Below are 14,105 nucleotides of genomic sequence, written 5' to 3'. Positions count from 1 at the left end.
TCTCTCTTTTCTCCTCTTCTTTCTATCCGTCTATTTTCCCTTCCGCTGTTGCTTTACTGAATGAAAGTCCAATGCGGAAAACGTAATCCCATCTCTACCATTATTCTGACTGTTACTGGTGAAGTCGTGGATAACACTCATGTGGATTGGTGAACCAGGAGAGAGAGTTTCATCTGAGCGGGATTATAGATGACTTTAAGACAGCTGATTTGTCTGGGTGTCTGAGCCAATTCCCATGACCGATTCTTAAAGCTTAAAACAAAAGTTTCAGAATATTGAGATAATCCCTGAAGCCCTGACAGTGAAACGTCTATTAGACCTACTTCACCCTAAACTTACCCGGTTTTATTTCCAAAGGTGGAGCAGGGGGCTGGGTCTGTCAGTAATTGCATGACCATTATACACGAGTGTGGAAATAATAGTTAAATAATAGCATGGGGATCTCTATAAACAGTTTTACAGTAAAAAACAAAAATGCAGAAAATGTTTATAGACACTCAGGTTCAGAAAACAAATTGAAAGTTCAACTTGTTGTACTCATAGTCAATCAAATGATGTCTTTTAAGGTTTTCTGCTTCTAATCTGGTAGATTTAAACGCTAATAATAGGCCTACACTACTATTTCTAATAATAGATTTCTTCAAATAACCCTATTCTAACTTGTAAACATGACTTAGTTTCCAAACTTTCTTTCCCCAGAACATGACTCACATAGATTCACCACCAACACTCAACTAATTGTACATCTTGACCTTGTAAATTCTGTGTAAAATGTATGATCGTGTACAGTGTATTTCACAACATCAAAATGATGTCTTGCAAATTAATTTTAATGGACAACATGGAACAATAAACCATCAAGCACACAGCGACTGGGTTTTTCTGCTGCAAATCTCCTGGGTTCAAAATTTTGCATTTCACAGCGTCTATCTTCTAAAACTTTAATACTTATTTATCTCGGTGTATTTATTGTAACGCAAACAATGACGTTCATTTTCAAAACATGTCTGTTTCTATTCTAAAATTCTCACCCTTTCGTTTATTTATATTATTTACTTTATTTAGAGATCAGTCAGGGCTTATAAACAGTTAAAGACACATGTTTTTCACCCTGTAATATTTTCTTCTGGAACAGTCTACGGTGCCAGAAGTATATGCTTGTCACTTTTACAGTAAATCCACATTTCAGCATTAATGGTCACTTATGTAAACCCGTGGGCTGAAATAAGCCATTTCATTATTGCTATTTGGGTTGCAACATTTATGGTTTACTGGCAATAGCACTTCCTGTGTCCACCTTGCACTTTTACATTTCTGATAAAATAAATGTCTGTTTTATGCTTCCTGTGTACCTTTATCACCTATGAGTGTGTCTGTACATGTATGGGCATGTGTTTTTGGGTAGGTGGAGGGACATGACAGACTTACCTTATGAAAGTGACCCGGGGCAAAGCTCTGTTGTTTTCTTCAACCGCGTCTCTCCCTCTGGAAGTTACGCGTCCCTGAGAGAGCCCAATACTCAATCTCTCTCCTTCTTTCTCTGTGTTCCTTTCTGCACGTTTTAAAAGACATCAAATTAAGATTATTAGAGAAACATTTACAGAATCAAACATCCATACATCCTGGACTGTGAGGGGGGATAGATTTCACTTTGGAGCTTTCTATGAGTGATCTTTCTCTTGCTTCCCCACTGCAATACAGAACTGAACCCCAATGGATAAGCGTGGCGAGATTGTGGTGTACTGTCAACGTGTGTGTGTGTTTGTGTCCGCCACACGAGCGGGGTGACGGCCGCTTGTTTACCGGCCTCATTATGTCACCGTGGTTCCTCAGAGGCTGTGGCAGGTCACGCCAAGGCCTTCTGTCCACCTACACACACAACACACATATACAAACACACAACCAAGTATTGCAGCAATAGGCTGAAGGACATTGCGAACAATTATTTAGAATTGGACAATTCAGACAGACCACTGATGTGGACAATGTGGCCATCCGGCCTTCATTAAAACATGTTCGTAATGTTCTTCATCTCTGGCGTACACTCATACCTCACCATCTTGTTAAGGACTTTAACAAAATTATGAACTCCCAAACCTTTCCTCTCCTTTTGCCTCCATGATATTAACACACTCATCTTTGAGGATTTGCATGTATTGCCAAATGCTATTTCTCCCTTCTTTCCAATTATAGGATGTGTACATAAATGCGCTTACATTACCTGTCAGGACAGTTGGGGCAGCACCAATAATTGGGCCAGAAGTGAACTTTCAAAAGTTGTGGAACTTGCAAAAAACACATAACTTGTAATATAAACTACTATTATTAAATAATTTAAAGTTAGAACACCAGTGTTCATTAAGAGATAATTCTTTCCAAGCCTTAACAAGAGGATACAGGCTGTGTGAAGTGTGAACAGAGTCAAAGTTTCTGTGATTCCAAGGTGCTCCATCAAAAGCGCAACATTTTAACAGCTCGTGAAAAAGATCACATGTCTTTGTGTAAAATAAATAGTTCATTCAAAACAGAAATATCTTTATATTTACAATGTATTTACTTATATATTTTACTTTTTACACACTCATGTTATTCCTACATGACTTTCTTTTCTTTGCTGCACACGAATCAAAGATAATATGACAAATGTCCCGTGAAGTTAAGATAATTTAGCATTTATTAGAACTATTTGAATTACTTAAACTCTTATTAACTTCAATTAAATTCTTAAAGGGATAGCTCACACAAGTCTTTTCCTCATTCTTGTGTCACCTGTATGACTTTCTTTCTTCCGCAGAACAAAAGAAGATGTTCTGAATAATGTTGATAACCAAAAACATTGACCCCCATTGACTTCCATTGTATGGACGCAAAACTAAGCACTAAGACATTTCTCAAAATATCATCTTTTGTATTTCACAGACAAAAGTGTCATATACATATAAATGAAATGAGAGTGGCTAAATGATTACAGAATTATTATTTTCAGGTGAACTATCCCTTTAAGAACCTAAGTGTTTCTGTAAAATAAATACATGCAACTACATTTCTTATGCAACTTTCCATCTACGATATGTTGGAAAAACAATGCGATACGAAATGTCACCCTTTCACAGTTTCACCTCCTGAGGTAGTTTGTGTTGTGCCACATTAGGGAATTTTTCAAATAATAAATAATAGTTGCAGGTTGAATATAATCTTGTGAGTTGATCCTAAGCGCGAACAGTTGGGTATATGTGTGTGGTCTCTGTGTCTGGAGTCCTCACATCTATAATCCCTTTTATTGAAATCCGTGTCACCTGCTGCCTGTGTAGTCCAGCACCCTGAAGAGCCAGCCGACTGTTACTATGATGGGCTATGCCGAGAGGTAGCGAGAGGCTGTCAAGACCAGCTTTGTTAACTCTCACATTCTATCTTCAATCTATTAACAAAGACAAATGAATCATGCATTCCCACTGCGTTTTGGGTCAACATTGGTCACCCTAGACCACTTGCAATGATAACCATCTTAACTGTCTTGTGCCAGTAAAACACCAGCATGGATTTAGTCAGGGTAGACTAGGGTAGTGTTTAGTTCGATGTTAGGCCGCGATTGTTACACTTTTGCTCAATAGGTTGTGATGTTCTTCAGCTCTGTGTCAACTGCTTAGCCAGGACTAGCATCTCAGACACAAAATATGCCGTCAACATAAACTGAATTTGTAAAAACTCACATTATTTGTCAGTCATTCGAGTATTTTGATATCATTTGTCACATTTAATAGTTTGGACTGAATGCGGTCCGCTCTCCAGCCTCAGGGTAGATAGGCATCAGTGGGCGGCCATTTTGTGATGTGTGCTGAAGAGGAGAGCATGTTGTCCTGCACTCCCTTATGGATCAGCTCAGATGTTTTCACTCTCTCTGCTGTGCACCTGGGAGTCACGGCCATGTGTATCCAAAGAGAGAGAGAGAGAGAGGGTGGGGTGCAGGGGGAAAGATAGATATATCCCCGTTCAAGCCTGTGACACATTAATTATTAACAAACTCCGAGTAAATGCGTAAACTCTGCCTCTCTCACTCTCCTGTCGTCTCATTCCTCTCTCCTCCACTGCTCACCATCTCGTCTTCACTCATCCATTTATTCCTTCAGCTTTCCGTTTCCAACAAACACCTCTCCCTCTCTTCTGCATACGCAGTCACTGACAAACACCCCTCTCTAAACCTCTCTGTTTTTTTTTGGTGAGTTTTCCCTGGTTCTTTTTTCCTCTTTTAGTGAAGTGCAGTGTGCTGCTCGTAAAATGAAGTGGAGCATGTCGATGGGGGGGATGGATGGATGGGGGGACGCAGGAGGGTGGGTGACAGTGGTGTCAGGCACAAGGCCCCAAGAGAGAAAGACAGGGACTGAAAGAGAGAGTGAGAGAGATGGCATGAGGGGCTTGGTGACAGAGAGTTTGTGGCGTGGAGGTTAGAAAGCTGAGGTTGAGTTATGAAGTCAAAGAAGGCCTTTGTGACAAAGACAAGAAGACATTGCATTTCTTAATATCAGATATTTTATGAGAATTTAAATGCAAGGAAGAGTTAATAAGAGCATGGGACTTTAATTTATCAAATTGTTGGATTGTACAGAGTCTCTAGGTGATTGGAGGGGAGTCCTGATGATGTCACCAAAAACACCAGGCTTTTCAGATCCCTCACAATATGAATGTGTTTTTAACAAAGTAAATAGGGTTTTGACTTCATGTTGACTTTATGCTTCAATACTCACTCCCAAATAAATAACTGCATTAAGTACACTTTATTTAAGTACACTTGCATAATGTACCTAAATTGCTCAACTTATAAATATATATATTTTGTACTTCTATTCGAGGTGTCTCCAAGCACAGCTCAGGACACGGTCTTCTTAAATCTTTAAAAGTTTATCTTAAGAAGTATTTTTTTAAATATTAAGTGCAAGTTAGTGCGTAAAAATAGAGCACTTTAAGAACATTTTAGTGAATTATTGTGCACTTTTTTCACCCAGGCTCTGTGCAAAAATATTAGGCCACCAGCTTTGTTGTTTTAATATAAATTTTGTTGTTTCTTGATTAAGAAACAGACAATACAGAAATATGAACAAAAAAAATGAACAAAATGGTTTCTTCAAGGTAATGTTATTTCAGACATCAGTGGGGTTAGTATTGCACTTAACAAATCTTAAACTCTGTCGGGGAGACTGTTTAAGCACCAGTTCCACCTATCATGTTCATAATATTCATTGTAGTCTCAGGAAGTTTTGCAATGATATCAATGTATTGTATTGTATTGTTCACGCACTGATATGTGTACTTGTGTTACCAGGTAGGTGCATGAGTCTGGAACAACATCTCCAGCCCAATGTTTAGCTTTTATCAGCGTGCCCTTGAGTGGGCCACATTCACTCAAGCAGACTTGCAGGACACAGATGGAAAAACCCGCTGACGCTGGGACAGGAAGTCCAGAGGCTGCAGCGATGAAGTCATCACAGCACTCCCTGACTGGAACGACGCTTTGAGAATCATCAGTGACCACAGAGTTGAAGGACAGGACAGAGGCACACCCTTCAGAAGTAAACCATTTCCAAACGAAAAAGCACGTCTCCCTGGAGGTGCTGTAGTCTTCCTGCCATCACCTGGACACCAGTAATGGAAAACAAGTCTGAACCATTTGTTTTTCATTTGTGCACTATTTTTGCTCTCAGACGCACACCCACTCAAGCACACGCATACGTGCCGTTGACACACATCAGGAGAACAGCTGCAGCGAGCGTGAAACAGAGGACAGTGTCTCTGGCCCTTCGGTCTACCTCACCATGGCAACACTTCCTACTGCGCAGATGTTGCAGCTGGACTTGCAAACCAGATCTACATGGCTAACGGTTTAAAGGCATTAACTCTGCTTTTCCGAACATAACAGTGGTCTGGTTTACTTCTTGTGTGTTGCGTTGAGGTCAAGTTTTTGATCGAGTATAAATTCATGTACCATTTGACGTCAAGGGCATATGGAACACCATTTACCTCACACTATCAACAAATAGTGAATGTTTGATATTTTCTTAAGATACTACCAGTTTTAAACCTCTTGACATACAAGTTTCTTCTCTTTTGTTACTGTTGTTTTTATATTATTATTAATATCCAGCGTTTGTATCAAGTCAACAAATACAGTAAACACGGCAGGTATCATGATGGTTGTGGGTACAGGGGCGCACCTTGAATTTGAGTCGTTGTTAAAACCTTGTGTGTTTCTTTGAAAAGACATTGAAAAGTTTAGTTCGAGACATTTAAAGTATCTGGGTATATAAATTGTGAATCTGTAATGATTCCTTCCATTTTTTTTTCAATTACTTCAATTATTTTGAATGAATGCCAATTTAAGATTTTTTGTGATATATGATAGCATTATCAAACACAGTCAGTGTTTTGACTGCAGAAAGGTGATGAAAGCGTGTTGTCACATTATGACACTAAACTTTGAGAAGTTTTTAAAAAAGGTCAAACGAAAACTGTCAAAGTGTGGATTATACTGTATATAAACCATGAGAGTTCATTTGACTTTTTTTACATTAGTGATTTTACTGTGTTGGAAAAATGAAGTATTAACTAAATAAACTACACCTAACGAACCATAGAGGACCACATTGCTATATAAAAAATAAACCTTCTGTAATGTAACGTCTAACGTTTGTATGAATTTTTTTCTCTTTTACTATCCCTCAGTGACAGTTTGAAACAATTATATTGCTGTTAGAAAGCACAAACTATCCTTTTTTCTTTTGTGGATAAAACCTATTTTGTGTTTTAGGGTCGTGACTTAAAAGGATGGAGCAGGTCACATTTGAAAGTGTGAAGTGAAAGTGACCTATTAGTCAGATAGGGTGACCCATACCTGAAATGTGACCTCTGCATTTAACCCATCCAGAGAGAAGTAAACACGCGCAGCAAGTGGTGAACACACGTACACCCGGAGCAGTGGGCAACTATCAATGCAGCGCCCGCCAGGCAAGTAGGGGTGAGGTACCTTGCTCAATGGCACCTCAGTCGTTACTCCCAAGCTCTGAGAATCGAACCGGCAACCTTTTGGTCATGAGTTCAACTCTCTAACCATTAGGCCAAAAAATGAAGAAAACATTTTTCTGAATTTACTATTTATAGTATAATATGTTTACCATATATTAGGTTAATATATGTTTTAAGGTAAAATGATTTTTGCTTCATTCTGTGAACTAACAATATTTCTTCCAAATATGTTTGCAGAAAATGAAAAAACTGGTCAAAATAACAGAAAAGATGCTCTGTATTTTTTCAGACCTTAAAAACTGCAAAAAAGTTCATATTCAAACTCATTTAAAGTTCATATCCGCTTTTAAGCAGTAATATTATTAGCACATGTATTTATTAAAAGTTCAAATAACGATTTTTATCACAGTTTTCATTTGTCTTGTCATGACTTTTTCACTCCTGACGTTTGATTTTGTTGAAATTCAACAGACATTGGACTGGAATGATCACAATAAATCTAGATTAAATCAACATTTCGAATGGTCTCTTAATTTTTTCCGTGGCTTTATATTTTGTAATATTAATTATATTCTCAACTGATTCTTTTTTGAGGAGGAACTGCTTATCTTTGCTAGAACATGTGTGAGCGTGACCAAAAACAGATGTGATGATCTTAAATGTGTTAACCCTCTGAGGAACAGCAGAGTTCTCTTTTCTTTAGTCTTTTGAGAAAAGTAAAATATTAATACATCACCAGTATTATCCTGTGTCAGTGTGGCTTATTGCTTATTACATCACATTTGCAAACACCTGGATGTTTAGTTTATAAATCGATTGTGCGTGTGCCGACACCAGGGAGTGTGCGAGCAGTTCATGCATACAGGAGAGAGAGACTGGGGGTGGGTGGCGGCAAGAGTGTGGAAGTGGGTCATGTGCAATGTACAGCAGGTTCCTCAAATGAGTAGCGTCGATCTCTCCTCTGGAACTCCACGATATCATCTTCCTTTTCTTGACCTCCATCTTCCATCATTTGTCCACTCATTCTTGGTCATTTTAGTTCCTACAATAGACATCAAAGTTGGAAAGTCAGCACTGTATATGAGGTCTGAAAAAATTACATGTTTATGCAATTGCTCTTTGTTGCATTTTCAGTTTTAATTGTATTTTTAAAATGACTTATATACCACGTAGGCTATAGGTACACTCGTAAAAATAAAGGTGCTTAAAAGGTTCTTCACAGCGATGCCATAGAAGAACCATTTATGGTTACACAAAGCACCTTTCAGTCAAAGGTTCTTTAAAGAACCATCTCCTTGTTACCGTATCATTACCTGAAGACCCGTTTTTTCGCCACAAAGAACCTTTTGTGACACAGGATGGTTCTTAAAGGTTTGTGGGACCAAAAGATTCTTCTATTCCCATTTAAGGTAAACCTTACTGTCCAGGTACTACCACAAATAAATATATAAAAACAGAAAAAAACGAACACAAAGGGAGTTTGAAAGCATCTTGACGGGGTGTAATTATTACAGCAGGTATGAGGGAAACTGTTAATAATATCTGCCTCGTTGCACCTTCAAGTGTTTTTTTAAACTGTCCCCGACATACACAAGCTGAGATGAAGGGAGATACATCTACACCTCTCTCTCCCTCACACACACAAACAGGGTCTCTCCCCCTGCCCACTTCCTCCACAGCCCGTGGTGTTTCCGTTGGGGTGAGAGAGTGCCAGCTCGGTTCCCCCCCTGCTCCCCAGTGGGGTCCTGCCTCCTGGCATCTGTCAGGGCAGCTGTCTCTCCGCTCATACCGCGCCCGTCCTCCACGCAGCAGTGATCGACACACACACACGCTCGCAGGTTTACTCAGAGCAGTGATTATACCATACACGCTTACACACACAGTTTACTTTATGCACACGTACGACATATTTCTTCCAGAGAATTCTCAGAAACAGCCGCGACATCTGCAAAACTGACATACAAATTAATTTACATAAATAGTACGATACGTGACAGTGCTGCAGGACCATGTGTCAAGTAAGAGCAACGTGAACACGACAGGTTTAGCCACTGATTTGGCTGAGAATAATGAAACACAGGTGACACACTGGCGGTGTTGGCTGATTGCAATCTCACAACACACACACAGACACATCACGATAACAAAAAATGCATCCTGCCGAACCATCAGTAAAAAAAATATTTCAGCAAAAGCTGGTGTGAGTGTGTGGGTGTGTTTGTGTGTGCACGTCTGCCTGACTCCCTGTGTTTCCAGGTGTGCACGCACCACAGGAGGCAAAAATGAGAGAATGTGAGGTTCGCAGGTGTTAGAGAACACCTTAGCATTCTGTCAAGCCCTGTAAACACACACACACAAACACACGCTTGTAAATAAGAGCAAAATACAACCCAATAACTAAACCCCACTAAGAAAGTCAAGGATTTTACGCAAACCTGACTCACCATCTCAAACTCAGTTAATGAAGTTTCTTGGTCACTTTGGCGAGCGCACACACACCTCCTGTTAATAGGGAGGGGGCAGCCAGCATGGATGCGGCCCTGATTAATTGGGCACGACGCAGGGAAGTGGGTCTGGAAACTACCTGGCAATTTCCTGCAACCCCCCTTCCCCTTCTCTATCCCCTCTCTCTCTCTGGAGTGTTGAGAGTGGGCAGGTGGGCTGGTGGGAGGAGTGGCGGCAGCTCTGCGTTGATATTCCACCGGCGTCCAGCTTGCCCGTCGCCCTACATAGCAGGCTCTCCCTCTTGCAATGGCTGGCTTGGCTCTAGGCTAAACGCTCGTGCGCTTAACACACCCACGTCCGCTTGGAAACATGCACGTACGTGAAGATACACACACGTAAAAAACTAAAAAGGCCCGGACAAAGACGGAGACGCTATGGTGTGAAAGCCGCAACAGGAGTGAGCTTCGGACTGGCACCTTTTTCCTTGCTTTAGTCTGCATGCGTGGAGAGTGTGAGAACAAGTGAAGCATCGAAACTAGATCGCTCCCATTAGAATCAACATAACCGTTTCACGTTAGCCGTAAAAACAGCCGCTTTATTGATCTGACTAGCTCTCATGCTAGTCGGGTGTCAAGGGAGAGAGCTATAATTCCCTACTTCTGTGTATGTGTGTATTACCGAGTGGAACAGGACAGAGATGGTCATAATGAAAGCACAGGAAGGGGGCAGCAGCTGGTGGCGTGCGTTTGAGCCGTGAGGATAAGACCGCGCGCTGGGCTCGCCAGGGTCTTTCTACAGCACCAGCCACACATACGCACACGCAGGCACGCACCCGGAGAGACTGAGCTTCTTTGTCCGTTTTGCTGCCGCCCATGCTGGAATAGGGCCCGGGCCGCAGGGGCCCGCCTGCCTGCCCAGGAGCCAACAGCACTGCATCAGCCACGACTACAGCCGAGCGCACATCCAGTCCAGATCAGACACGGCTCCAACACCACCATGGCTAAAAACAACAGAGGCAGAACAATTTCAGTGAGAGGATACATACAAGGAAGACAGAGAGAGTGAGGACGTTATCCAAAGAACAGGGAACGTAATCTGTATGCAGTAATAGATGTGGATGTAGGTTTAATGTTTACTGAATTCTGGAGGTATAATGTCAGCTTGTGTGACATGAAACGTCTTAAAACTAAAGGCGTAATATTTATTTATTTATTTATTTATTTATATTATTATTTATTACATTATTATCATTTGAGGGATATGGGACATTTGATAGCTTTTGGTGAGGACATTATGACAGCTGAGAAACAGATGATTATCAGTAAACAATGACTCAAAATTCTCTAACTAAATTCTCACTAAAGCTTGAAATATAGGAATATTACGATATTTATGTATTAATCGTCTTTCTTTTCATCTTCAGCTTGTCAGTCCCAAAACAGGGGTCTGGAATGATATCAGGATCTTCTTTTTTCTATAAAAAATCTGTAAAACAAGCTTTGAAATGAGTTCACGAGGAGCGCACAGAAAGACACAACGATGCGTTTTTCTCTGTGGCCCACTGCTGGAGAGGAATACAAAAGTTTTCAACACAACAGCATAAAACCCGCAGAGGGCATGACATGTCACAGCATGTGTGTGTGGCATGCGCGTATCTGTCTGTATCTGCACGCCTATGTGATGCGTTTTTCTGATGTGGTGAGCCACGAGGAGATAACGGTGAGATGAAGGAGAGGACGGCAGGGGGATTTGGGGGATGGGGGCTGGAGTAGGTCTTAGGGGCACCAGGGAGGCGTAGATCCAATTACTTCCCCCCCCACACTGAGTCTTTTGTGCATGTGTCCCTACTGATAAATAGAACTCCGAGGTTCAGCCAGATTTAGAGTCACATGACCATATACCAGCATGCATTGGAACTTTTGCAGTTGGTCTGGAGTTGTGTTGAAAGCATTATCCAGGTGACCTGTGTAATGTGTGTTGTTGCAACAGTATTTATATTCATTCTTGCATGGGTTCTTGGGATGTCACACTTGTTCCTTGGCTACATAAGTAGGTTGAACACATCTGCCTATTGTCGTGTTAGTCTTGCATATACTTATACAAAACAAATATACATGTACTTACATTCACTTCTATTGTATGGAGTCTATGGACACAAAACCAAAACAAATCAATGGATACCGCCATTGTTTGGTTACCAACATTATATTTTGTGTCCTGAAGACGAAAGAAAGTCATACAGGTCTGAAATGACAACGAGGATGAGTAGCCAAAATTATGACAGAATTTCAATTTTTGAGTGAATGATTGTTCAATGAGAGGTGCTTGGTGAGCAATTTATTTAACGTTTGTTTACAAATGACAATCTAGCAAGTCCCCAACCCCAAACCAAATTGATAGACGACATTAATGTAACAACTTTGTTAATCGTGTCAGATCGACAAAAAGCATTTGCCAAAAAATGGGGATATTATTGTAGCATATCGTTCCACTTTGAGCCAGTTATAACCAGTCACAAATGCGACCCACCTTTTTTCTCAGTGTGTTACCCACTGACGCATAACGTCTTTTGAACATCCAACTCCTGTCTCTCTCTCTCTCTTCTCTCCAACATACAACCAAGGCCGGTCAGTGGCATCTCTTAGCAACGCCTGTCCTTGTCCCAATGGTGACGCCAACCCCCTGAGAGCCCAGAGTCTCCTTCAGAATCATCTCCATCATCTTCTGGCAGACTTTAACAACAAACTCCTCTTGTATCCTGGCAACCATGTTCTCATGGTATTGGTGCTTAAGCTGTGTGGCCACAGGTGTTGGTGGCGCCCCCTTGAGATTAGGAGGTTACAGGACCACATTGTGGACATAGAGTTGTAGATTCAGAAGGTCCTTTTTTCCCTGTCTTCGTTCCAAATGAAAGTGTGGGGGCCAAACGTACAAACATGCTCCACCTCCTACCCTGCCAGGCGTCATCCTCCACCAACCCCACGGAAGTCTGTCTCCTAGCAACACTGACTGCGTGCACCCCGGGAGGGATCCGGAAGTCCACATGCTCAAGCGGTGCCGTTCTTGGAGAGCATGTCAAAGCACCCCCTCCAAATCTTTCTTTTCTCTTTTTCTCTTTTTCTCACTCTCTCCCTTTCCCTCTCTTTGGTCTACTCCAACTGGCTCCCACGCACAGATTTGGAACGGCTCCTGCACGCAGAGCCTGGGATGAAAATAACAAGGCCACAAAATCTTTCTCTTTACGGAGTTCTTCTTTTTCTGACACTGATCATTTTTCTGTTATGAAAATTTGGCTAATGAACAGTTCGGCGGGACCAAAAATCTGTACAGCTCATAATCTAAACCTCAGAATGACCTTTTGCTTTTGAGGCCTGCTGTCTTGGCCCCAAAAGCCCAGATATCTAGAAACCTTTTCTTCTCTATTTCTTTCTAAACTCTTTTCACCTGTGCATTCCTGAGGGTTAGATCCATTTCAAATTGCTTCAATGGGTTAAAGGTACACATACATGTTACTAACAAAGATTGTCAGTTGTAAATATTAACAACTTAGCCTTTAGCAGGAGCCTACCTGTTGAGTTGGGTATTAGTTGGACTGGCTGTCAGCAAAAACTAGCAAAAACAACCCCAACCTTACCGAGCACTACCGACCGGTTCTCCAGAGTCTAGACCAGCTCATTAAAGTTGGCATCGCACTTTCCCTTTCCGTAAATCTGCTAAAGCCTCCCCATCTTCCCCACCCACTCTCTCTCCCAAGAATTCCCACTGCAGCTCTCCATCCTCTGCTCGGGACTCCTGAGACTACTGCTTTCCCACTAGTCAGTGGCGCTCAGTTGGTGAGCAACTCCAGCCCACCTTCTGCACTTCAGAGATCCTCTGTGAAATCCTAATCCCCGGAGCAGGGTAAAAAACAGGCCCGGCTTGCCTGACCTCTCCGGTTGCCATGGATACAGCACACTATAAATAAAACAGTTTTCTTAAGCAGTTTGGCAGGGGCGTGCGGACCGGTGGGGTTCACTCCAACCCCCCCTCCACGCGGTTTCCCACCTCAACTGTTAAATTAAAAGAACTACTCTCTGCTTTTTGCGGTTGGTGTTTTTGTCCAGTCCAAACCTGAGAATCAAGAGAAAATTTGAAAAAGGGAGAGAGAAAACAAAGCAAGCTCTCGAACTGGCCCTCACGCATGAAGGGAGCCAAGTTGTTTGTGGGTGCCGTTTTTGGGAGCGCTTAAATCTGTCGAGTGTAAACAGACGGAGCTGTCCTAACGGAGGCCTGTTAAAAAAAGGAGGCCCATTTTCTTCAAAGTGGCGGCGTAGAGGCGTTGAGAGACGAGGGAGGCTGCGTGTTTGTGCACTGAATCAGAGCTGCGCTGCAGATTTTTGTCTGGCGAGGCGAATCTCGGGAGGCTAGGAAATAATTTGGTCACGGCTGTGGGAGGTTAGTGGGGGTGGGGGGCGGATGACTGTGGGGGGGTTCGACCGCTTCGCTGCCGTGAGAACGCGCTTGACACTTCATTCCTTTCCAGTTAATGCGGCGCGGACTGCGGGAATTTAACCCTCTGGTTGCCTGAGTCTCAGCTAGTGACCACGAAGCACCTAAACTGCGTATTCGGAACAAGCGTGACCATGATGAACTGGTGACAGTGACAG

The 14,105-nt window shown here is 42.0% G+C and overlaps 1 long non-coding RNA gene across 1 annotated transcript; it reads right to left on the bottom strand.

The window, feature by feature from the left end:
* Positions 1-7,371: 7,371 nt before the first annotated feature.
* LOC130408143 (uncharacterized) lies at positions 7,372-12,746 on the bottom strand. Its single transcript, XR_008904726.1, has 3 exons — positions 11,989-12,746; positions 10,292-10,459; positions 7,372-8,056 (listed from the first exon to the last, which is right to left on the bottom strand). It is a non-coding gene; the product is annotated as an uncharacterized LOC130408143 (long non-coding RNA).
* Between the last annotated feature and the right edge of the window lie 1,359 nt (positions 12,747-14,105).

The sequence above is a fragment of the Triplophysa dalaica genome, chromosome 19, assembly GCF_015846415.1.
Source record: "Triplophysa dalaica isolate WHDGS20190420 chromosome 19, ASM1584641v1, whole genome shotgun sequence".
NCBI lineage: Eukaryota > Metazoa > Chordata > Actinopteri > Cypriniformes > Nemacheilidae > Triplophysa > Triplophysa dalaica.
Note: the sequence above shows the minus strand (reverse complement) of the source record. Positions and strands in the feature narration are given on the sequence as shown.